We start from the raw sequence: 25130 nt of genomic DNA, 5'->3' as shown, positions 1-25130 counted from the left end.
TGTGCCTGAACTAGCGCTAAGCTGGATTTAAGGTTACATTCACATGGCATATGTGTTACAATAAGCATGTCACTCAGTACTCTATGGGTATAGTGTAAGTAGCAGCGTATGTCGATTATAGCAGAGACAGCTCAGTACTTTGACAGCCTTTTTGACTCCTTTTTGGGCAGCTAGTTGTTGAAACCCTCTAACAACCAGTCTGTGGGTATACTGTCCTAGGCTGGCAAATATAAAGGCAAATAGTCTGTATCTATAGCCCAGCTCTGAGATGGTATGTAGGAGTGGTTGATATTAAATTACCGTGGTCATAAAAGTTTCCTCTAGGCTAGGGTCAAAGGTGCAGGCACTTCTCTGGATGCGCGCGCACACACACACGCACGCACAAAGCACAAGTGACTATTCCGTTTAGACTATAGTTATATCATAATTAAAAGACATGTATTTGCACAATTGAACACTGAAGACTTTCAACCTGGTGTCCAGGCTATGTTGGTCATGTCATTCTAGGTGAACCTTTTCAAAAGGAAGGAGATCACATTGAATCCACTAACCTCTGTTTCACTGGGATGTCCAGACACTTTCCCATCACTGTGATCCTCCAGGCCATTGGGGGTGCTAATATGTTCTCCTCCTCCCCCTGTGAACGTCTCCAGGCCAGTCTCTCTGGTCTCCACAGCCCCCCAATGCATCCATGCAGCTCCTTCCATCTTGTCAACCAGCTGAGAATGTTATGCCCTGAAAAGAGGAGACTTCAATACACTTGCTGCCTTTCTCTCTGGCAGCTTAATAGAGAATGTAGCATTTTCACAAAGTTACACAGGTAGCCTACGGTTACAATGTTTCATTTCAACAATGATGTCCATTTTCGTTCCACAGGTAAGTACACTGGTTTTTAGATTGATTGAATACTTAGACAGAAATGTAAACAGCACGAGGTACAGTCAGACATTTGAGCTAAAAGGATAACACAAACTAGAAAAAGTGCTCCTCTGAGCAAAGGTCTCGGACGGACAGGGTGCAAAACATAGTCCCAGCCGCGGAACAGCCTATTCCCATATTGTTTAAGCAAGGGGGCGGGGGTGTGGGTGCTGCGCTTGTGTACCCGGAAGTTGAGACGCACTGTGATTGGCCAGTAGTCACTTTGAGTGGGAGTTGGGGCAAACGCAGTCAGTGGGGCAAATGCAGTCCCCACCAAAAATATTTACGATTCTGTCCCTATCGGTACATAACTCGGACGGCGCTTAGTCGACTAGCAGACCATCGGCTGGTCGTTGCGGGCACTCGCGCCTGGAGGCGCTCGGGCGCAACTCCTCAGCCTCAAGGTCTGCTGAGTCGGCGCGCCTCCGTCATGGTCCAAAACTATACTTTATCGGCAAAAAAAAGAAGTCCGCGGATGACTGAAAAAGTTTCACCCCAAGCGGGAGTCGAACCCAGCCTACCAGTGGTAGTGGGTTGGGAGTCTAGTGATTAGCAAGGGGGCGAGGCTCCCGCCCCCTTGCCTTTCGGCCTGATGGAGATTAGCTTAATGTGAAACATTGTTTTCTCACTCAACAGTAAACAAACCAACATACAGTATAAGTGTATACAGGATATCGGCACATTGATTACTTTAGACCATTGGTATTACTTTAGACCATCACTGCTTTAAAAGTAATGAACAAACTATACTATACAAAAAATCAAATTGTCCATTATTAACTAAGAAAGAGGCAAACAATGTTAAAATATTCAATCTACAAGCTCAAAACGCCTCGCATGTTTATCTGTGGAACCGAATCAAACTACATAATGCCTACAATTCCAAGTGCTTGTCAGGGTGGGGGGTCCCAGTTCAATTATGATTATTTTGGTGGGCCTGAAAAGGTTGAGAACCACTGTATTAAAGTATGAATCTTAATGAATAAACATAAATAATAATAATAAAACTAAAATACATTGTCTATTTGACTATTCTATACATGACTATTCAATCTGAGATTAGATTATTATTAGATCTGCTCATTTCAAAACAAATCCTTTTATTTTTAAAGAGCAAAATGTGTATATTTTCAGATACATGTTTAAACATTATGAAACAAGCCCAAATAAACAACTACACTTTAGAAACAATTAAAGTCAGAAAAACACAACCTGCAACGACCAATATTTACAATTAATCTACTTTCCATAAAAACAACATAATGACAGCTTGATGACATCATAGTGTGTTGATGGAATCCACCCATACAAACATTATGACTCTGATAACACATTGTAAAGCTAGCATTGTTGTGCTAACGATGCTCAAAGCAAAAGCCTTAACATTCAGACAACTGGTCTAAATGTGTGTTTGCTGCTCAGTGCAGTAGAATAGAAGATGATGATAAAGTGGAACATTAAGCTTTTATTTGGTGTATTTATCAAAGCTAGCAGCTACCTCTAGCATAGCTAGCTTCTGCTAGCTATGCTAGAGGTAGCTGCTAGCTTTGATAAATAAACCAAATCAAAGCGTAAGGCTGACGGGGAGCAGCAATAAATAAATACACAAACAAACATTATTATCAACCAATGAACAATAAATAAACAAAGCTTTGACTCACCGCTTAGTGCAGATACATTAATAATCACCAGGGTTACGAAACGTAAACAAAACCCGCAGACCAGAGTGTTATTGTGCTGCATTAGCATTAGCATTAGCATCAGACCTGCAATGCCCTGATCTACCCATAGAGACGCAAGTCCCCAGAACCATGGTAGAGCATAGCTCTGGTCCAGAGCGTTATAGTGAGTTCTCTCTAACGCTCTGCCAGGCGCTCGGCTCTGCTCATAGACAAGGAATTCCACTGTCCTGTGAGGGCTCTATCTGTAGTAAAAATAAACTAAACCACTTCATTACTCACCGAAACAAAGGCTGTTTTGTGTTGTTGAAAGTCTGTTCTCGGAGGTGGGAAGCCTCTCAGAACCCCATTCTCTGTAAAATACACTGTTTTGGCCAGAAAAGAAAATATTTCACCGGAAGTGAAAATTGGGTCAATAGAAAAATCCCATTGACCGGATCTGTAGAGGGCGCAGTGGAGCAACCACATATGTTTTCCTTCCGGTGAAATATTTTATTTTCTGGCCAAAAAAAGTGTATTTTTGCAGTTGGACCTTAGATCTGCTATTTTCAAATAGCCTATGTATAAAATAGGGCTAAAGTGGTTTAATGTATGTTTTATATTTTATATATGAAGAGAGACATAATCCTGCCTCGCACATTTTCCTTAAAGCAAGTTTAGTTCTCCATCAGTATGGGGTCAGATAGGTAGCTGTTGAGTGTATTTTCAAACAACCACTGATTGTTTTAAATTGACATTAACAGCTCAGAAGGATTTAGACAAACTTGAAACAAAACCTTTTTGGTTTGTAAGCTAAATATAAAGTACACATTCAATCCCTGACAAGCAACAGTAATGTCAATACGTTTTTGGGTAGAAAATACAGAAGTAAAAGAAAAGAAAAGTAAAAAAAAAATACAAATATTATGAAGAAATATATCCTGTCTTAGAATTTTTCTTTCAAACAATAAAGAAAGAACCATCGATTATTTGTTTTAAACAGAATAGCTGAACAACATCCATTAAAGACATTAAGAAATGGCCTGACAATCAACAGCTATGTCATTGATTGATTGAATACTTTATTAAAAATGTGCAGAAAAAAAGCACATGAAAGTACAGTTCAATACAAGGTCAGCTAATAGGAATAATAATAATTTTAAAAAAAGAAAGTCATTGGCTTGTTTCCATTGGGGTCCTTTGTACTCAATTCATAGTGACATTCAACTACCGAACTAGGCCGAGTCATCCGTGAACAGGAACAGGTTGCAGTCACAAGCTGATGACATGTGGTTTACATATATCAGGAACAGTAAAGGTCCTAGCAGTCATGATTAGTTGTAGAACCACACAGCATTAGCCTATATGTGACTATATTTTAAGAGCTTCTCCTTTTAATCTACACCCTCTGGGCTAGATGCACCTTCTTGCTTTCACGGGGCCCGATCATGTGACTTCCAGATCGGTGACTGTGTTGATGATGAGGTAACGCCTGGGTACACAATAACTGGCTCTCATATATGGTCCGGCGGAGCTTCCAGCGGTTGTTGCGGTAGATCCAAGGGGCCAGCTTGAGATTTTTACATTGACTCCAATACGGAAGTGACAGTTCATATGAATGGCCTGTAGTTTTGCTGTTTTACCCCTGCTGGCGTCAGAAAGAATTTATCTTAACGCAAGCGGATGGGTTTTTGACAAACTTTAGACTAGATTTTCTTACCTTAATAAAATTGTCATAAATACTATATGCTTCCAGTCGCTAGTTTAAAGTCTTCTTTCAGTAATCATGATATGCGTTTTGGTAAACTATGGTCCCATTTATTTTAAAATTGACGATAAAGTAGGTTATGCTCTAGGAGGGGCAGGATGATTTGATTGACAAGCTACACAACCAATAGCATTCATTCCCCGCCCCCGCTTTTGATTGACAAGCTACCCAACCAATACTGGTCTGGTGGCATTCTGCAGGATTTAACGCGATATTGAAAGATGGCGAATTTGAAATTGCTGAACAATCGGCTTAATTTATGGTCTGTAGAGTCTAGGGGCGTAACGCTGTCCATTCTTTTTATACAGTCTATGGGTAGATCCCCAGGCAGGCAGGAGTACACGTCGGGCTTGTAAGAAAGCGAACACTTGACCCCCCCGCGGCACGGATGGCCACATCTAACCTTATGACCTGGTTCTCCTCCGTGAAGTTCTCATCGTGGCACAGATGACATGCCTGTTGCTGCTGGGCTCATGGGGGTCATGCTGGGGGGCTATACAGGGTCTGATCTTGCCGTCCACCGTCGCTCTGGCCACGCTCTCCCACAGGCGTGGTCGACCTTGAAACCAGTGTCCAGAAATATCATCCACTCCCCCCCCCCCCCCCCCCCCCCCCCGAGCACCCCGTGGTTCAGGGCGAGTTCCTTCACCGACCGGAAGTTCACAGGCCGGCCGCTGGCCAATAGCTCGTCCCAGCCGTCCTTGAGGCCGTCGATGTCTCTGTCACTGGGGCAGTACTGGGGTCCCCGCACGGCTATCCACCCCACAGGGCTCCTGCCGTCCTCCTCGTCACCGTATCGAGACACCTGCGCAGTGGTGGAAAAAGTACTCAATTTTTTTTACTTAAGTAAAAGTATCAATACTGCAATGTACAAATACTCTGTTACAAGTATAAGTCCATAATTCAATATTTACTTGAGTAAAAGTACAAAAGTATTGGCATCAGAATGCACTTTAAGTACCAAAGGTAGAAAGTAGTCATTATGCAGAATGTCCCATTTCACAAGTTTTGAAACGTATACAATGTATAAAAAAATCCTTTGAAAATAGCCGATCTACAAGCTCACAATGCGTCATGTGACGCATTGTGAGCTCGATGTATCATTTGCTACTGGTGGGTGTAAGCACTAGTCCTACGTCCTCATGACACTAGATGTCGCTGTTTGACAGGCTTTCTGACATTTGTTACACTTTAATGGTGTGTGTGTGTGTGTGTGTGTGTGTGTGTGTGTGTGTGTGTGTTCACTCTGTCATTTCAGTAGGTGTTTTTGTGAAGAAGTGTGTGTGTACTTGCAGGACACAGGTAGCCTGGCGTTCGTCTGGTCCCAGGTTAGGACACAGGATGCTACTGTACCTACTCTAACTGACAGAGACACTGAAGAGCCGTAACTAACCGAGAACCCTCAGGATAGAGGGCCGGGGTTCAGTGACTGTGGACTGGAAGGTGTACAGGTGAGATGCAGTGGAGATGCTCTCCTACTCTGTTGGAGTGCAGATAGTAAGGACAGACAGGGAGGACAGTTTACTTTTTATTATAAATGTAACGCACAATTAAACGGTTTTCAATGACTCTAAATTCACGAGTCCAGGACTTATTATTGTATCCAAAGCCACTGTCATCACCCCGTCCTCTGTTGATTCCTCTGTATGTCAATTCAATGGGCTTTATTAGCATGAGGAAACGTGTTTACATTGCCAAAGCAAACATGAATTAAACATGAAACACAACAAACATAGATAGATGCATCACATCTATCTATATTATAACAAATACAATATGAATCAATATCTCAACAAACAATTGTGTTTTATATTTTATCCAACTTTTCAAAAATATTAGATCTACAAGCTGATGTGTCACATTATGAGCTTGTAGATCTGCTACCTTTGCTATGAATACAATTGTCAGAATACAGAAACACATTATAAAAGGACATTTGTATACAATTAAAACTAGCTAATAAGGATTTGAAATAGAAAACAATAAAATAAAATACATAATTTAATGAATCAATAACCTCAGTAAAAAGCTGTGGCAAACAGAAAGGTCTTACATTGTACGCTGAAACAGCTCTCAAAGTCACTATTTTAGCACATAAACGAACACAAACAAAGTTGATTCAGACAATATAGAACATCACCAAACCCAGTACTGTTTTTCTTTAATATAAATGTCAACTTCCAGCTGATTTTACTATTTGAAGATCCAGATCCCCGGACCTAGTCCGGGTTTTCTTCTTAATAAAAATAGCAAAATCAACAGGAAGTGAATTGTTTTATTAAAAAACAAACAGTACTGGGTTTTGTGATGTTCTGCATTGTCTGAATAAACTTTGTTCGTGTTCGTTTATGTGCTGAAAGAGTGACATTGAGAGCCGTTTCACCGTACAATGTAAGATAATGAGGAGCATATTTTGAATGATCCAGTTGTAATCAATGGAGCATTTATTTTACTTGTCCACCTTTGGAATTACATCATGGCAAGGTAACTACACAACCCAAACCTCTAACAAAGTGGTCTTGCCCTTTAAGGTTAGGCAGGGTTACAGACAGACTTTTGAAGACTGTTTTCATGTTATCTTGCTTTATTGTTTTTATGAAGATGAAGGAAGATACCAGCATTCTGATGCATATTTTAGTCGACTAGTATAAATCTACAGTTGATTTAGTCAACAAAAGATTAATTTGGCAGGCTTTGATGGCGTCACAATGGCGATCTACAAGCTCACAGACGTCATGTCCCCTGTTTCGTCATAGCTTAGTTTATCAGTGAAAAAAGGTAGTCGATAGTTTTCGTCATAGTTTACAATTAATCGGACAAGTGATCATAAGGGATATACATTTTGTGGCCAGTTGAAAAGGTAAGAAAAGCGTGTATCTTTGGCGAGAGATGGTATATTCACATGCTGCTACAAGGAAAGGGGCCATCGCGGTTGAAAGGCTTTTCCTCTGGGTGATGCACACGGATTAGACATGTGTGTGCTTAGAAACGATCGAACAAGTGATCATAATGAATATACATGTTCTGTTACCAGTTGAAAGGTAAAAAGAAACAAATAGCTGGCAGTGGTCAAACTCAGCCAGAAATAAGTCTGGCAGTGAATGAGTTAACTTTGACCAAAACATTTCGCACACAAACTGCAACTAAAGTTTTTCATTTCCATGTACGTGTCCTCATGTGCATCTTCAGGTAACATTTTCAATTTAAAGGACAACTTTGGTTTTTTACAACCAATGTTTATGTTTTAGATTGTAATTAAAGTAAATAAAAGATGAGTGTTAAAAATGTTTAATTTACTGCTTTCTATAGTTTTAGCAATTTTACCAATCTTTTTTACAGTGTTTTCACAGTGGGCGGGGGCATTCTGTCCGGTGGCTAAATAAGTATTTTTTTAACACATTAACCCGGCGTTTTCTTTATTATTATTTACAGTAGCTCTTCTAGCCCCCAATAACTCACATCTGGCCATCTCAGACAGCCGGACCTTTTTTATTGTGTAAAAAAGGCATATTTAGCCACCGGACAGAATGCCCCCGCCCACTGTAAAAAATATCGCAAAAAATGCTAAAACTATAGAAAGCAGTAAATGAAAAAAAAATTACACTCATCATTTATTTACTTTAATTACAAGCTAAAATATAAACCTTGGTTGTAAAAAAACAAAGTTGTCCTTTAAGGGTTTTTCACAATCTGGGGGATAAGGGCTTTTCCCCCATATGAGTCCCCATGTGTTCTTTCAGAGTTCTGTTATGTTTAAAGCTTTTGTTACAAACTGAACAAGCAAAGGGGTTGTCCCCTGTATGAGTCCTCATGTGTGTTTTCAGATGATGAGATTGGCTAAAGTTTTTGCTACAAACTGAACAAGCAAAGGGCCTTTCGCCTGTATGAGTCCTCATGTGTGTTTTCAGAGATTGTGTTACACTAAAGCTTTGTTTACAAACTGAACAAGCAAAGGGTTTGTCCCCTGTATGTGTACTCATGTGTCCTTTCAGACTTGAAGCAATTTTAAAGCTTTTGTTACAAACTGAACAAGCAAATGATTTTTCCCCTGTATGTGTACTCATGTGTCCTTTCAGAGTTTGAGCATGTTTAAAGCTTGTGTTACAAACTGAACAAGCAAAGGGCTTGTCAGGGGTATGTGTCCTCATGTGTCCTTTCAGATGATGAAGTTGGTTAAAGCTTTTGCTACAAATTGAACAAGCAAAGGGCTTGTCCCCTGTATGAGTCCTCATGTGTGTTTTCAGATGATGAGCAAGGCCACATTTTTTGTTACAAACTGAACAAGCAAAGGGCTTGTCCCCTGTATGAGTCCTCATGTGTGTTTTCAGATGATCAGCATGGCCAAATTTTTTGTTACAAACTGAACAAGCAAAGGGCTTGTCCCCTGTATGAGTCCTCATGTGTTTTTTCAGAGATTGAGATACACTAAAGCTATTTTCACAAATTGAACAAGCAAAGGGCTTGTCCCCTGTATGAGTCCTCATGTGTGTTTTCAGATGATGAGCATGGCCAAATTTTTTGTTACAAACTGAACAAACAAAGGGTTTGTCCCTTGTATGAGTCCCCATGTGTGTTTTCAGATGATTAGATTGGTTAAAGTTTTTGCTACAAACCGAACAAGCAAAGGGCTTTTCACCTGTATGGATCCTCATGTGTATTTTCAGTTGTAAAGACCAGGTAAAGCTTTCGCTACAAACTGAACAAGCAAAGGGCTTTTCCCCTGTATGAGTCCTCATGTGTTTTTTCAGATTACTAGGTTGGCTAAAGCTTTTGTTACAAACTGAACAAGCAAACGGCCTTTCGCCTGTATGAGTACTCATGTGTCTTTTCAGAGTAATAGGTTGGCTAAAGCTTTTTTCACAAACTGAACAAGCAAAGGGCTTGTCCCCTGTATGTGTACTCATGTGTGTTTTCAGTTGTAAAGACCAGGTAAAGCTTTCGCTACAAACTGAACAACCAAAGGGCTTTTCCCCTGTATGAGTCCTCATGTGTTTTTTCAGATTACTAGGTTGGCTAAAGCTTTTGTTACAAACTGAACAAGCAAACGGCCTTTCGCCTGTATGAGTACTCATGTGTCTTTTCAGAGTAATAGGTTGGCTAAAGCTTTTTTCACAAACTGAACAAGCAAAGGGCTTGTCCCCTGTATGAATCCTCATGTGTGTTTTCAGATTACCATTGGAACGAAAGACATTGCCACACTCTTTACAAAAAAAGCTTTTCTTTCCTGTTTGACTCATGGATGGTGTTTGTTTTGATGATTTCATGTTCTGAGACAACTTGTTGCTCAAAGACAGTCTTTGTCCTTCCACACGTTGTGTCTTGTGTGATTTCAGTGTGATTAAAGCAGACTGCTGTTCACTGGGCTTCCACTCATCACTGTCTTCAGTATCAGATTCAAAACAGTGTGAAGGCCAGTCATCACTGTCCTCAGTAATGTCACATTCAGAACTGTGTGAAGAAAGGAGCTGGTCATCACTAGTTGGTTGTGATGTTCCACAGTCCTCTACATCAGCTTGTGTTTTCATGTGTTCAGTAGATGTGCTGGCTAGAGGCTCTGTCTCTCTGTTTTCATCATCATCTTCACTCTTCACTGCTAGTAATGTCAACGATGACCCTGCAGCCTCCTCTGGTCTTTGGAGTAACTCCTCCTGCTGTTCCTCTTTAATCTGTGGAGGTTCTAGTTTCACCTGGACCAGACTGGGACTCCTCTCCTCCTGTTCCTCTTTAATCTGTGGAGGTTCTAGTTTCCCCTGGACCAGACTGGGACTCCTCTCCTGCTGTTCAGGGGAAACCTCCTCTTTGCACACAGGAAGGAGTGAGAGACCTAGAAGGAGGAGAGAGGTCATGTCAGCAGAGAACAACTAAATGTATTTTCTGATTGTATCAGATTTATTCTTCTACTTATTGCATTTCTTTGTAATGATTATTGATTGTCTTTTTTTAATTTATCTTTGGTCACTTGTTTTATAAACGTGTTTTTCTCCGTCCCGGTCTGCAGCCGTTGATGGTGCTTCCCTGTCTTTAAGCAGCAGTCTCATGCCATCATTATAAGCCACATTGGGTTTCTGCATACTACTCTTTCTGTAGCGCCGCCACAAGTGGGCAGTATACATAGGTGTGCAAATAGCTTTGAATAGTGTGGACTTCACAGAAGCTAATGTTTTCGCTCTCTACAACATCACACATAAGCTTGCGACTGCAACCTGTTCCTGTTCGCAGATGACTCGGCTCTGCTGCTCTCGGACAGGAACAGGCTGCAGGTTGAAAAATCTCTCAGCTCTGAACTCGATACTATCCGCATCTGGCTCTCTGACAACAAACTATCACTACACCTGGGTATAACCGAATCCATTCTCTTTAGGTCGAGTGTTAACCTTAACAAGGCTGAGAGCTTCACAATCAAAGCGAGTGACAATGTTATCACAAGAAAGGAGGAAATTACCAACCTAGGTTCCATCTAGGAGGCAAACCTCTCCGGTGATAAGATGGTAGAAAGAGTCATCAAAAAGGTCAATCAAAGAACACGCTTTCTGTACAGGATCAATTTTCTAGTCAGTAAGAATACCCTGAAGATTCTCGCAGGGGCCCTCATCCATTGTCATTTCGACTGTGCATGCTTCTCATGGTATCACTAAGGCCTTAAAAACAAGGACGGCAACTTGCTATGGGCCTGTTCTACAAGATTCGACACAACATTGGGATCCCCCTGTATTTGTTAAAAAATACTTCCAAAACGTAAATGAAGTCCACGATCATAACACCAGAGGCAGCTCCACTGATCATGTTCAACCCAGATTTGGCACTCTCTCTCTCTTTCAGCTCTTTCAACTCTTTCTCATGCTATTCAACAAAAATGTGGAATGCCCTACCCAAAGGAGTAAAGGAGTGTAAAACCCTACTCACGTTCAAAACTGCCCTAAAGAATCACCTTCAGGAATTACAAATTGGCCCCTGTCAAAGTCTTAACCTACCCCCCCCCCCTCCTCTCCTCCTAAAACTGTCTATTGTACAGATTTCTTGTTTTTCATACCAGTAACCTGTAAGCTGATTGTATGACGTTCTGTATAGTAGTGTATATCTGTATGTCTTTTTAATAAATGTCATCATGATTTGAGTGCACGGGGATCTCATTTCAAATAAGCCAAGTTATTTTATGAGCGATCCAGTTTAGAGGACCTTGTGTTGTGAATTGTACTTCCATGTACTTTTACCATGTCTTTCTAAATAAAGTATTCAATCAATCAATCAACCTGTATTTGCCAGAAATTGCTGATCTACGAGCTCAAAAGCTCTCATTTTGTCCCTCCACACTAGAGCCCTACGGGGCAAAAATGGCTACGAGTTCAACTGACTGCAACCAGTGTGCTATTGGTGTAAAGAGGAGCGAGGGGTGGGTCTTCAGTAGAACCCAATCACAAGCATACCCAGACTTGAAACTAGCGATTGAAAAAGAAAAAGTCTTTATGAAAAGGTTTACTAAGCTCATAAAACTCAGTGTAAAGCCTAATCGGCACGGAGTAAAGCATCTCCATTCCAATGTGAAACTATGGATCTGGTCAGACATTATAATGTTGATCGTTAATGATCAAATTCAGCCCAATCAAGTTCTGATCACTTGTATATGTTACACCATAGTGCTCAGTCTGTCATATACATGGACATTATCCTCAACTTGTGACAGCGAGGCAGAAATGTGTTTAACCCATTTAGGGCGGGAACCCCTATTTGTAACTATACCTTTCAAGACGGGAACCTCTTTTGGGGTTGTTGTTCCCATGTACAGTATTTAGCAACATATATTTTTGTAATGAGGCAGGATATGTAATGTAGCAGGATAAAATGTTGACCAGCTGTTATAAAATTAGAATAAATAAAATTCTCTATTTGACTTGTATTTATTTTGTTAATCATTTTATGGCGTCTTTGGCTTGAGCGCAGACCTCCTTGGATGTACTCTGCTCTCGACAAAGTCTGGATTCAACTTTACGGGGTCTGAACAAGTGTGTGTGTGTGTGTGTGTGTGTGTGTGTGTGTGTGTGTGACTCACAGCCTGTCTCGGTGTCAGCGCAGTAGATGGGGGTCATGCAGGCAGCAGTCCTCCAGGGGGCAGCAGAGCTCAGGTCCTGACTCAGGGCTGCTGTGTCGTAAGAATTCATGCAGTGCTGAGGAAACATGTTGTTACTGGATAGATGGACATCACTGGTAGACATCTGCTTTATACAACACACACACACACACACACACACACACACACACACACACACACACACACACACTCACACACACACACACACACACACACACACACACACACACACACACACACACACACACACACACACACACACACACACACACACACACACAGTGACTATTCCATTTAGACTGTAGTTATATCATAATCAAAATAAATGTAGTTGCACAATACAATGAAGACTTTCAACCTGGTGTCCAGGCTATGTTGGTCATGTCATTCTAGGTGAACCTTTTCAAAAGGAAGGAGATCACATTGAATCCACTAACCTCTGTTTCACTGGGATGTCCAGCCACTTTCCCATCACTGTGATCCTCCAGGCCATGGGGGGTGCTAATATGTTCTCCTCCTCCGCCTGTGAACGTCTCCAGGCCAGTCTCTCTGGTCTCCACAGCCCCCCAATGCATCCATGCAGCTCCTTCCATCTTGTCAACCAGCTGAGAATGTTACGCCCTGAAAAGAGGAGACTTCAATACGCTTGCTGCCTTTCTCTCTGGCAGCTTCATAGAGCAGGGGTCTTCAACAGGGGGTCCGGGACCCCTAGGGGGTCCTCAGAGTTACTATAGGGGGTCCGCCAAATCTTTGTGTGATATGATTTATTTTTCTACCTTAACCACTTGAACCCTAACATCCCTTTTCTGAGGAGAACTTTAGCCACAAATAGCAGATCTACAAGCTCACAACGCGTTGTGATCTTGTAGATCGGCTATTATTTGGCAAAGAGGTATAGGTGTAGAGGGAAAAAAGAGCAGACCAAGTAAACAAAAAAAGTTTAATCTGAAACACAATTTTATATAATATAGAGGGGGGTCCCTGCTTCATCTCTCTCTCTCAGCTAGGGGGTCCTTCGCCTGAAAACGTTGAAGACCCCTGTCATAGAGAATGTATCATTTTCAGGAAGTTACACAGGTAGCCTACGATTACAATGTTTCATTTCAACAATGATGTCCATTTTCTTTCCACAGATAAATACACTGGTTTTTAGATTGATTGAATACTTATTAGAAAGAAATGTAAACAGCACAAGGTACAGTCAGACATTTGAGCTAAAAGGATAACACAAACTAGAAAAAGTGCTCCTCTGAGCACAGGTCTCAGACGGACAGGGTGCAAAACATAGTCCCGGCCATGCCTTTCGGCCTGGTGGAGACTAATCTCTCAAGAACAGATTCTGCACAGACAATATCAGAAACAGAGGTCGCTGTTTTTCATTTTCTGTGGGGTCTGGCTACGTGAGACTAGGTGGAGACTAGCTCAATGTGAAATATTGTTTTCTCACTCAACAGTAAACAAACCAACATACAGTATAAGTGTATACAGGGTATCTGCACATTGATTGATTACTTTTGACCATCGCTGCTTTAAAAGTAATGAACAAACTATACTATTAAAAAAATCAAATTGTCCATTATTAACTAAGAAAGAGGCAAACAATGTTAAAATATTCAATCTACATGCTCAAAACGCCTCGCATGTTTATCTGTGGAACCGAGTCAAACTACATGTAATGCCTACAATTCCAAGTGCTTGTCAGGGTGGGGGGTCCCAGTTCAATTATGATTATATTTTGGTGGGTCTGAAAAGGTTGAGAACCACTGTATTAAAGTATGAATCTTAATGAATAAACATAAATAATAATAATAAAACTAAAATACATTGTCTATTTGATTCTGTCATGACTATTCAATCTGAGATTAGATTATTATTAGATCTGCTCATTTCAAAACAAATCTTTTTATTTTTAAAGAGCAAAATGTGTATATTTTCAGATACATGTTTTTTTTTATTACATTTTTTTTCCCTTCTGTTATAGGATTATTACGGTAATTTCCGGGTCGCGCGGCCCAATTATTAGTTACGTTACTGTTTGGGAAGTTTTGGCTGGGTTAAACACCCCGCCCCACCCCCCGTTGACAAAACGGTGGGCCGGTTCAAAAAATCCCAGAGCTGAATTTTGGTCCCAGCACGCCCCTGCTAACGATGCTCAAAGCAAAAGCCTTAACATTCAGACAACTGGTCTAAATGTGTGTTTGCTGCTCAGTGCAGTAGAATAGAAGATGATGATAAAGTGGAACATTAAGCTTTTATTTGGTGTATTTATCAAAGCCAGCAGATACCTCTAGCATAGCTAGCAGAAGCTAGCTATGCTAGAGGTAGCTGCTAGCTTTGTCAAATAAACCAAATCAAAGCGTAAGGCTAACGGGGAGCAGCAATAAATAAATACACAAACATTATTATCAACCAATGAACAATAATAATAAACACAGCTTTGACTCACCGCTTAGTGCAGATACATTAATAATCACCAGGGTTACGAAACGTAAACAAAACCCGCAGACCAGAGTCTTATTGTGCTGCATTAGCATTAGCATTAGCATCAGACCTGCAATGCCCTGATCTACCCATAGAGACGCAAGTCCCCAGAACCATGGTAGAGCATAGCTCTGGTCCAGAGCGTTAATAGTGAGTTCTCTCTAACGCTCTGCCAGGCGCTCGGCTCTGCTCATAGACAAGGAATTCCACTGTCCTGTGAGGGCTCTATCTGTAGTAAAAATAAACTAAACCACTTCATTACTCACCCAAACAAAGACTGTTTTGTGTTGTTGAAAGTCTGTTCTCGGAGGTGGGAAGCCTCTCAGAACCCCACCTTCTCTGTAAAATACACTTTTTGGCCAGAAAAGAAAATATTTCACAGGAAGGAAAAATCTGGTCAATAGAAAAAAAATCCATTGACCAGATCTGTAGAGGGCGCAGTGGAGCAACCAAAAAACAAGTGTTTTCCTTCCGCTGAAATATTGTTTTAGTATTATATTATTATATTATCTTAGTCAAGGGGGGGGGGGCTTTATTTTTTACATTAACCACTTGAAACCTAGCAACTTTATTCTGGTGGAACATCCGCCGAAAATAGCTGATCTACAAGCTCAAAACGCGTTTGCTTTGTGAGCTTGTAGGTATTTTTTGCAAAGATATTTGGTGTAGAGGGGAAAAGAGAAGACTACGTACAGAACCAAGGTATACATACATACACGATAGTCTTGATCCAATGCTACAGCTGGTGAACCCCCTATTGACACTGATCTTCAAGTTAAAAGCATCCCAGATGAACGTGCCAAAACCAAACACAGGGTCTGTTACAGTGGGCACTATAGGGACATCTGGGCACCTCCAGTTACAGTGGGCACTAAGTAGGGACATCTGGGCACCTCCAGTTACAGTGGGAACTAGAGGGATATCTGGGCACCTCGATGTAACATTTGCTACTGGAGGTGTAAGCACTAGTCCTACGTCCTTATGACACCAGATGTCGGTGTTTGACAGGCTTTCGGACATTTGTTACACTTTAATGTGTGTGTGTGTGTGTGTGTGTGTGTGTGTGTACTTGCAGGACACAGGATGCTACTGTACCTACTCTAACTGACAGAGACACTGAAGAGCCGTAACTAACCAAGAACCCTCAGGATAGAGGTCCGGGGTTCAGTGACTGTGGACTGGAAGGTGTACAGGTGAGATGCAGTGGAGATGCTCTCCTACTCTGTTGGAGTGCAGATAGTAAGGACAGACAGGGAGGACAGTTTACTTGTTATTATAAATGTAACGCACAATGAAACGGTTTTAAATGACTCTACATTCACGAGTCCAGGACTTATTATTGTATCCAAATTCACTGTCATCACCCCGTCCTCTGTTGATTCCTCTGTATGTCAATTCAATTCAATGGGCTTTATTGGCATGAGGAAACGTGTTTACATTGCCAAAGCAAACATGAATTAAACATGAAACACAACAAACATAGATAGATGCATCATATCTATCTATCTTATAACAAATACAATATTAATCAATATCTCAACAAACAATTGTGTTTTATATTTTATCCAACTTTTCAAAAATATTAGATCTACAAGCTGACGTGTCGCATTATGAGCTTGTAGATCTGCTACCTTTGCTATGAATACAATTGTCAGAATACAGAAACACATTATAAAAGGACATTTGTATACAATTAAAACTAGCTAATAAGGATTTGAAATAGAAAACAATAAAATAAAATACATAATTTGATGAATCAATAACCTCAGTAAAAAAAAAGAATATAAATACAGATGTGACAGGATTTAAAGGGCAAGATCACTTTGGTAGAGGTTCGGGTTGTGTAGTTAGCTTGCCAACTCCAAAGATGGGCGAGAAATAAAAAAGAATTGCTCCATTGATTAGAAATTGATCATTAAGAATATGCTCCTTATTGACTTACATTGTACGCTGTATGCTCTCAAAGTCACTATTTTAGCACATAAACGAACACAAACAAAGTTGATTCAGACAATATAGAACATCACCAAACCCAGTACTGTTTTTCTTTAATATAAATGTCAAATTCCAGCTGATTTTACTATTTGAAGATCCAGATCCCCGGACCTAGTCCGGGTTTTCTTCTTAATAAAAATAGCAAAATCAACAGGAAGTTGATTTTGACTTTTATTAAAAAACAAACAGTACTGGGTTTTGTGATGTTCTGCATTGTCTGAATAAACTTTGTTCGTGTTCGTTTATGTGCTGAAAGAGTGACATTGAGAGCCGTTTCACCGTACAATGTAAGATAATGAGGAGCATATTTTGAATGATCCAGTTGTAATCAATGGAGCATTTATTTCTTGTCCACCTTTGGAATTACATCATGGCAAGGTAACTACACAACCCAAACCTCTACCAAAGTGGTCTTGCCCTTTAAGGTTAGGCAGGGTTACAGACAGACTTTTGAAGACTGTTTTCATGTTATCTTGCTTTATTGTTTTTATGAAGATACCAGCATTCTGATGCATATTTTAGTCGACTAGTATAAATCTACAGTTGATTAACAAAAGATTATTTTGGCAGGCTTTGATGGCGTCACAATGGCGATCTATAAGCTCACAGATGTCTTGTCCCCTGTTTCGTCATAGCTTAGTTTTCATTAGTAAAAAAAAGGTAGTCGACGGGCATTTTTCGTGGTAGTAGTAATAGTTTACAATCAGTCGGACAAGTGATCATAAGGGATATACATTTTATGTGGCCAGTTGAAAAGGTAAGAAAAGCGTGCATCTTTGGCGAGAGATGGTATATTCACATGCCGCTACAAGAAAAGGGGCCATCACGGTTGAAAGGTTTTTCCTCTGGGTGATGCACACGGATACCATGTGTGTTTACAAACGATATAACAAGTGATCATAATGAATATAAATGTTCCCTGACCAGTTGAAAGGTAAAAAGAAACTAAAATAGCTGGCAGTGGACAAACGCAGCCAGAAATAAGTCTGGCAGTGAATGAGTTAACTTTGACCAAGACATTTAGCACAAAAACTGCAACTAAAGTTTTTCATTACCATGTACGTGTCGTCATGTGCATCTTCAGGTAACATTTTAGATTTAAGGGTTTTTCACAATCTGGACGATAAGGGCTTTTCCCCCATATGAGTCCCCATGTGTTTTTTCAGAGTTTGAGCATGTTTAAAGCTTTTGTTACAAACTGAACAAGCAAAGGGTTTGTCCCCTGTATGAGTCCCCATGTGTTTTTTCAGAGTTTGAGCATGTTTAAAGCTTTTGTTACAAACTGAACAAGCAAAGGGCTTTTCGACTGCATGAGTCATCATGTGTCTTTTCAGTTGTGTTGCCCAGGTAAAGCTTTCGCTACAAACTGAACAAGCAAATGGCTTTTCATCTGTATGGGTCCTCATGTGTGTTTTCAGATGTAGAGGTTGGTTAAAGCTTTTGCTACAAACTGAACAAGCAAATGGCTTTTCATCTGTATGGGTCCTCATGTGTGTTTTCAGATGTGGAGGTTGGTTAAAGCTTTTGTTACAAACTGAACAAGCAAACGGCCTTTCGCCTGTATGGGTCATCATGTGTGTTTTCAGTTGATGAGATTGGTTAAAGCTTATACTACAAACTGAACAAGCAAAGGGATTTTCACCTGTATGGATCCTCATGTGTACTTTAAGTTGTGAAGGCCAGGTAAAGCTTTTGCTACAAACTGAACAAACAAAGGCCTTTTCGCCTGTATGAGTCCTCATGTGTCCTTTAAGATGTTGAGATTGGTTAAAGCTTTTGCTACAAACTGAACAAGCAAAGGGCTTTTCGCCTGTATGGATCCTAATGTGTTTTTTCAGATGTTTAGCTTTACTAAAATTTTTGTTACAAACTATACAAGTAAATGGCTTTTTGCCTGTATGGATACTCATGTGTTTTTTCAAATTATTAGATAGGTTAAAGTTTTTGCTACAAACTGAACAAGCAAAGGGCTTTTTGCCTGTATGGATCCTCATGTGTATTTTCAGTTGTGAACACCAGGTAAAGCTTTCGCTACAAACTGAACAAGCAAAGGGTTTGTCTCCTGTATGAGTCCTCATGTGTCCTTTCAGATTGTCAGACTTATTAAAGCTTTTGTTACAAACTGAACCAGCAAAGGGCTTTTTGCCTGTGTGAGTCTTCATGTGTCCTTTCAGATTATGAGAATGGTGAAAGTTTTTGCTACAAACTGAACAAGCAAAGGGTTTTTCCCCTGTATGAATCCTCATGTGTCCTTTCAGAGTGTGAGATCGGTTAAAGCTTTTGCTGCAAACTGTACAAGCAAAGGGCTTTTCCCCTGTATGAATCATCATGTGTGCTTTCAGATGATGGGATTGGTTAAAGCTTTTGGTACAAACTGAGCAAGCAAAGGGCTTTTCCCCTGTATGAATCATCATGTGTGCTTTCAGATTACGTTTGTAACTAAAGACTTTGCCACACTCTTTACAACAAAAGCTTTCCTTTCCTGTTTGACTCTTCATGGATGATGTTTGTTTTGACGATTTCATGTTCTGAGACAACTTGTTGCTCAAAGACAGTCTTTGTCCTTCCACACGTTGTGTCTTGTGTGATTTCAGTGTGTTTAAAGCTGGCTGCTGTTCACTGGGCTTCCACTCATCACTGTCTTCAGTATCAGATTCAGAACAGTGTGAAGGCCAGTCATCACTGTCGTCAGTAATGTCAGATTCAGAACAGTGTGAAGAGAGGAGCTGGTCATCACTAGTTGGTTGTGATGTTCCACAGTCCTCTACATCAGCTTGTGTTTTCATGTGTTCAGTAGATGTGCTGGCTAGAGGCTCTGTCTCTCTGTTTTCATCATCATCTTCAGTCTTCACTGCTAGTAATGTCAACGATGACCCTGCAGCCTCCGCTGGTCTTTGGAGTAACTCCTCCTGCTGTTCCTCTTTAATCTGTGGAGGTTCTAGTTTCACCTGGACCAGACTGGGACTCCTCTCCTCCTGTTCCTCTTTAATCTGTGGAGGTTCTAGTTTCACCTGGACCAGACTGGGACTCCTCTCCTCCTGTTCCTCTTTAATCTGTGGAGGTTCTAGTTTCACCTGGACCAGACTGGGACTCCTCTCCTGCTGTTCAGGGGAAACCTCCTCTTTGCACACAGGAAGGAGTGAGAGACCTAGAAGGAGGAGAGAGGTTATGTCAGCAGAGAACAACTAAATGTATTTTCTGATTGTATCAGATTTATTTTTCTACTTATTGCATTTTTTTGTAATGATTATTGATTGTCTTTTTTATTTTTTGTCAAGCGACAGTGGAAAACACATGTGCATCAGTCATTGTTATTCCTATGGTGCTTACTATGGTGACAGGAATTTCTTAATCCAGCTCTCGGTTTTATCTTTGGTCACTTGTTTTATAAACGTGTTTTTCTCCGTCCCGGTCTGCAGCCGTTGATGGTGCTTCCCTGTCTTTAAGCAGCAGTCTCATGCCATCATTATAAGCCACATTGGGTTTCTGCATACTACTCTTTCTGTAGCGCCGCCACAAGTGGGCAGTATACATAGGTGTGCAAATAGCTTTGAATAGTGTGGACTTCACAGAAGCTAATGTTTTCGCTCTCTACACCATCACACATCAGCTTGCGACTGCAACCTGTTCCTGTTCGCAGATGACTCGGCTCTGCTGCTTTCGGACAGGGACGGGCTGCAGGTTGAAAAATCTCTCAGCTCTGAACTCGGTACGATCCGCATCTGGCTCTCTGACAACAAACTATCACTACACCTGGGTATAACCGAATCCATTCTCTTTAGGTCTAGTGTTAACCTTAACAAGGCTGAGAGCTTCACAATCAAAGCGGGTGACAATGTTATCACAAGAAAGGAGGAAATTACCAACCTAGGTTCCATCTTGGAGGCAAACCTCTCCGGTGATAAGATGGTAGAAAGAGTCATCAAAAAGGTCAATCAAAGAACACGTTTTCTGTACAGGATCAACTTTCTAGTCAGTAAGAGTACCCTGAAGATTCTCGCAGGGGCCCTCATCCATTGTCATTTCGACTGTGCATGCTTCTCATGGTATTACTAAGGCTAGGGGTGTTCGATATTGGAAAAAAAAACTATCACGATATTTTTCAAGAAATATCACGATAGACGATATATATCACCATATTTTTTTATGTTTGTTTTATTATTTTATGATTATTAATAACGTATGATGATTAATTGTATTATATGATTATAACATGTTTACAAGATATGATCATGGGGCATGTATAATCATTATATTATATAATATAATTAATCATCATATCTTATTAATTAATGTGTTCACAGACAGACTACAGGCTACATAAAGATAGATAGATAGATGGATATAATATTCGTTTTTATGCTGCTGATAGATAGATAGATAGATATAGATATAATATTAATTTTTATGCTGCTGATAGATAGATATATGTAGATATAATATTAGTTTTCATGCTGATAGATATATAGATAGATATATGTAGATATAATATTAGTTTTTATGCTGATAGATAGATAGATATATGTAGATATAATATTTGTTTTTATGCTGATAGATAGATAGATATATGTAGATATAATATTAGTTGTTATGCTGATAGATAGATAGATAGATATATGTAGATATAATATTAGTTTTTATGCTGATAGATAGATAGATAGATAGAGATATAATATTAGTTTTTATGCTGCTGATAGATAGATATCTGACAGTCAGTGGTGGAATGTAACTAAGTACATGTACTTAAGTACAAATTTGAGGAATTTTCACTTTACTGGATTATCTTAAATTGTCAGTACTTTTACTTCTACTCCACTACATCTCAGAGGCAAATATTGTTCTTTTACTCCACTACAATTTAGTTACTTTGTAGATTTGTATTATTACAAAACACGCATTAACCACTTTATCCCTAAATACTTCGGCTATTTGAAAATAGCCGATCTACAAGCTCACAAGGCGTCGCTTTGCGACCCGTTGTGAGCTTGTGAGTATTTCTGCATTGCAGTACAGATACTTTTACTTAAGTACTTTTCCACCACTGCTGACAGTAGTCTATTACACCTACCTACCTAGTAACAGTAGACTAGCAGGTCACAATGGATCATTGATATGCATATGCATCCAGCTAATGTTAATTCATGGTGTTGATAAGCTTTTGTAAGCGAGGTACGAATTGTTTGTAATCGATACGCTACGCGAGGTCCGTCGATCCATGTGTGTGCGTGCACTCTTTATGCGGGCAGCGGTGACACCTTCGCTGTTTCACCCGCGTTTGGTTAAAAGTTCTATCGAGTGACGTTCGAACATTGCTAACTTTGCAATTAACTTTAGTTTGCACCATGTCGGTGAGCCTGACTCTCCGTCCATTACTGCTGTTGTGCAGACTAACAAGTACGACGGCCGGGTCCACTCGCTGCCAAGAAGAAAGGGGGCGGGGACTTTGGGAGCATGTGTGATGAACACAACAGATCTTCAAGCAATCAATGCGGTCCGGACGTGCGGTCGAGACGCGTTGTTAGCTTGTAGATCTGCTATTTTTGGCGAACGAAACCCTCGTACTGCAGAAGTATAAATTAAGGTATAGAATTGCAAATCATAGAATGTGAGTGATATATATAATATAATAATATATAATATTATAATAATATTATAATATGACTGAGTGACTCACTTTATGACAATAGATACGATATCTCTGAAAACGCATATCGTGGGGACATTCTATCGTCTCGACGATAGTTATCACAATATCGAACACCCCTAACTAAGGCCTTAAAAACAAGGCTCCAGACATCCCAAAACAAACTGGTAAGGCTAATTCTTGGCCTCAATTATACAACCCATCTAACCCCTGCTCACTTTGCTAGGGTTGGATGGCTCAGGGTTGAGGACAGAGTACGGCAACTTGCTATGGGCCTGGTCTACAAGATTCGACACAACATTGGGATCCCCCTGTATTTGTTAAAATACTTCCAAAACGTAAATGAAGTCCACGATCATAACACCAGAGGCAGCTCCACTGATCATGTTCAACCCAGATTTGGCACTCTCTCTCTCTTTCAACTCTTTCTCATGCTATTCAACAAAAATACCCAAAGGAGTAAAGTGGTGTAAAAGGGGCGGCCATAGCCGAGTGGTTAGTGAGTCCGCCTAGGGAGCCAGAGGCCCTGGTTGCCGCAGGTTCGATTCCCGGCCAGGCCAGCATATGTGTCGATGAAATGAAATTTGTCCCTGAGCAAGACTCTTAACCCTTAATTGCTTACAGGTTCTCATTGGAAACAAGACCGCAAGGACTTTCATGAACGACCTGTTAAAAGGAATTATCCTTATCCTTATCCTAAAACCCTTCTCACGTTCAAAACTGCCCTAAAGAATCACCTTCAGGAATTCCAAATTGGCCCCTGTCAAAGTCTTAACCTACCCCCCCCCCCCTCCTCTCCTCCTAAAACTGTCTATTGTACACATTTATTGTTTTTCATACCAGTAACCTGTAAGCTGATTGTATGACGTTCTGTATAGTAGTGTATATCTGTATGTCTTTTTAAATGTCATCATGATTTGAGTACACAGGGATCTCATTTTAAATAAGCCAAGTTCTTTTATGAGCAATCCAGTTTAGAGGACCTTGTGTTGTGAATTGTACTTCCATGTACTTTTACCATGTCTTTCTAAATAAAGTATTCAATCAATCAATCAATCAATCTGTATTTGCCAGAAACTGCTGATCTACGAGCTCAAAAGCTCTCATTTTGTCCCTCCACACTAGAGCCCTACGGGGCAAAAATTCCTACGAGTTCAACTGACTGCAACCAGTGTGCTATTGGTGTAAAGAGGAGCGAGGGGTGGGTCTTCAGTAGAACCCAATCACAAGCATACCCAGACTTGAAACTAGCGATTGAAAAAGAAAAAGTCTTTATGAAAAGGTTTATAAGCTCATTAAACTCAGTGTAAAGCCTAATCGACACGGAGTAAAGCATCTCCATTCCAATGTGAAACTATGGATCTGGTCAGACATTATAATGTTGATCGTTAATGATCAAATTCAGCCCGATCAAGTTCTGATCACTTGTATACGTTACACCATAGTGCTCAGTCTGTCATATACATGGACATTATCCTCAACTTGTGACAGCGAGGCAGAAATGTGTTTAACCCATTTAGGGCGGGAACCCCTATTTGTAACTATACCTTTCAAGACGGGAACCCCTTTTGGGGTTGTTGTTACCATGTACAGTTTATAGAACATATATTTTTGTAATTTTTGAATAAAAGTTTAAAAAAAAACTTTAGAAGGTGTTTTTAGAATGGGCCTCAGGTCTAAATGTGTTTAATGTTTAGCAGGATAAAGTTGACCAGCCGTTATAAAATTAGAATAAATAAAATTCTCTATTTATTTTGTTAAACATTTTATGGCGTCTTTGGCTTGAGCGCAGAACTCCTTGGATGTACTCTGCTCTTGACAAAGTCTGGATTCAACTTTACAGGGCCTCAAAAAGCAAAAGGCATGTGCGTGTGTGTGTGTGTGTGTGTGTGTGTGTGTGTGTGTGTGTGTGTGTGTGTGTGTGTGTGTGTGTTACTCACAGCCTGTCTCAGAGTCAGTGCAGTAGATGGGAGTCATGCAGACAGCTGTCCTCCAGGGGGCAGCAGAGCTCAGGTCCTGACTCAGGGCTGCTAGATAGACATCACTGGTAGACATCTGCTTTATACAGTAAGCACACACACACACACACACACACGTTGGTGAGTGATTTGCCACACATCAAATAGACATAGGTAGCTTACAATAGTTGGTAGATGATTGGTAAATTATTAACCATGACAACGACTCAAAGACTTTTATTTTGTACTTTCTTGAACCACAAGCATATCACTGCGCCAGCGCCAGTCAGATATAATGAGACAAAAGGGGGGAAAAAACACTTTTGATACACAAAAACAAAGCTGGCAGTATATATATATATATATATATATATATATATATATATGTACCACAGGAGAGACTGTTGACAGCCGGAATGTAGACGGTACCCCGGGAGCAGTATGGGTTAGCGCCCCATGCTGTGTCTTCCGTGAGGAAGAAGCCCAACAAACCCACGATTAGGCCTTTAGGAGGGCCATTCTAGCGTACCGCAAGCGGAGCTAATACCATTAGACGGCCCAATCTAGTGGTATCGGCCCAAGGAACCATCACACCAGAAGGAAACGTTTGGATCGGGGCGGT

General features: G+C 40.5%; 1 pseudogene across 1 annotated transcript in view; it reads right to left on the bottom strand.

Annotated features, from left to right (window-relative positions):
* Positions 1-25130, bottom strand: part of LOC311048653 — a 115613-nt pseudogene that overhangs the window by 6307 nt on the left and 84176 nt on the right. The window contains exons 9-15 of the transcript in view: positions 19759-20054; positions 12868-13035; positions 12392-12506; positions 6229-6233; positions 4967-5149; positions 4688-4809; positions 552-719 (exon numbers count right to left, since the gene is read on the bottom strand). The product of the transcript in view is annotated as an uncharacterized misc_RNA (transcript). The remainder of the gene's footprint in view (positions 1-551; positions 720-4687; positions 4810-4966; positions 5150-6228; positions 6234-12391; positions 12507-12867; positions 13036-19758; positions 20055-25130) is intronic.

The sequence above is a fragment of the Gymnoscopelus microlampas genome, assembly GCF_963454915.1.
Source record: "Gymnoscopelus microlampas genome assembly, chromosome: 7".
NCBI classification, from domain to species: Eukaryota; Metazoa; Chordata; class Actinopteri; order Myctophiformes; family Myctophidae; genus Gymnoscopelus; species Gymnoscopelus microlampas.
This window is presented reverse-complemented; position numbering and strand designations above follow the sequence as displayed.